The sequence below is a fragment of the Rutidosis leptorrhynchoides genome, chromosome 3 (assembly GCF_046630445.1).
Source record: "Rutidosis leptorrhynchoides isolate AG116_Rl617_1_P2 chromosome 3, CSIRO_AGI_Rlap_v1, whole genome shotgun sequence".
NCBI lineage: Eukaryota > Viridiplantae > Streptophyta > Magnoliopsida > Asterales > Asteraceae > Rutidosis > Rutidosis leptorrhynchoides.
In genome coordinates this window covers 579,450,886-579,452,875 of record NC_092335.1, presented here as the reverse complement: position 1 = coordinate 579,452,875, position 1,990 = coordinate 579,450,886, and positions in this window count along the sequence as shown.

Below are 1,990 nucleotides of genomic sequence, written 5' to 3'. Positions count from 1 at the left end.
CCTTTAGAGAGTTGTGTTTTGCCATCATTCCATTCAAAATCACAACCATGATACACGTCAATTGATACGTATTTCGGATCCATTTTTGTTATGTGTTTATGAAACAATCAAAATTCACTTTTATAATCGTAAATCTACAAATAATCTGAAGTTTTAAAGTTCGGTTTCAGACCTTTCAGAAAAAAGCATGCAAAACCGATGTTTGAAACTTCGGTTTTTCAGGTACTAGACTGATACCTATTACCTTTTACTGTTACCTTTTACTGTTCGGCAGCTTTTACTGAAACCGAAGTTTGAAATGCCGGTTTTCAATTATAAACTACTCTATATAAACCGACATCTGTTAGAAGAAACGGATGTAGCACTCTCTTCTTCAAACCTAAATTTTAAATTTGTAAACATGTCACCAACTCTTGTTCAGATTAATGTGTATTGGAATGGTCAGTTTTCACCACAATTCAAGTTTTACTATGGGTACAAATATAAGTACTTTTAAAATTTGGATGTTAGTCAATGGACAATTTCAAAGGTGTTTGAGTGACTGAAAGAAAATAATACGATAGAACACTCGGGCGTGATGTTTTGGAATGAAGGTAAAGGAAAGTTCGAGCATCTTTGCGAGGAAGATGAATGGAATTTATCAAAAACGAAGCAATTGTGAAAAACCAACCTCTTCCATTGCATCTAATTTAATTATGTGTTAAATTTCTATGTGTTGTTTTTGTTTTTAATTATGTATTTTTTATTTTTTTTAAAAATGTAACCGTGATTTTGATATTAATAAAAGTGTTGTTCAAAAAATTTGTATTTGCATCTTACTACTATTAATATTATATCGTTTGTAATGTTAGTATTGATTTTAAGGTAATAGTAGTATAAAAACTATCAAATCTAAGTTATTTAAGTAAATTAAAGGTTTAAAAATACAGAAAACCCTAAACCGAAGTTTGGAACTTCGGATTTGACCAAAACCGAAGTTCCAAACTTCGGTTTTGGTTTCTACTAACACCTCACCTAAAACCGAAGTTCCAAACTTCTGTTTGCCAAATCCGAAGTTTGGAACTTCGGTTTTACCATTTTCGTAACGAATTTTGTAAAATTTCTATTTTTGCAAGAGAGTTTAATAAAATTACTATTAAAAAAAAATAATCAGGTTGACTCTCCGTAGGTCCACCCCTATGTGGACACCGGCCTTAGAATGAGATTTAATTAATATAAAGAATGTTACACGTAGATAACCAATTAGACAATTTCTTTCTACAAAATAATAAGTTGTGACAATCTACTATAGATGATAAGTTCTAAATATAAATATAAATGATATTATCTCAATATAACAGATCTTGGACTTGTCATTCACAGGGGCGGAACTTGAACTTTTCAATTAAGAGGGCCGGGGATAAAAAAATGGACATTCAAAATTTTAAGTTTAGTACCATATAAATATAACCATCATTGACGTGACCCGTCCTAATCCATCTGGACGAATACATTACATTTGGTTACATCGCGAGGTACTTGACCTCTATATGATACATTTTACAAACATTGCATTCGATTTGAAAAGACAATTTTTCTTTACAACGAAAGTTGACGGCATGCATACCATTTCATAATATATCAAACTATAATTGACTTAATAATAATCTTGATGAACTCGACGACTCGAATGCAACGTCTTTTGAAATATGCCATGAATGACTCCAAGTAATATTTCTAAAATGAGCAAATGCACAGCGGAAGATTTCTTTCGTACTTGAGAATAAACATGCTTTCAAGTGTCAACCAAAAGGTTGGTGAGTTCATTAGTTTAACATAAATAATCATTTCCATCATTTTAATAGACCACAAGAATTTCATTTCCAGTTCTCATAAATATACGTCCCATGCATAGAGACAAAAATTATTCATATGGTGAACACCTGGTAACCGACATTAACAAGATGCATATAAGAATATCCCCTATCAGTCTGGGAAATCCTTCGGACAT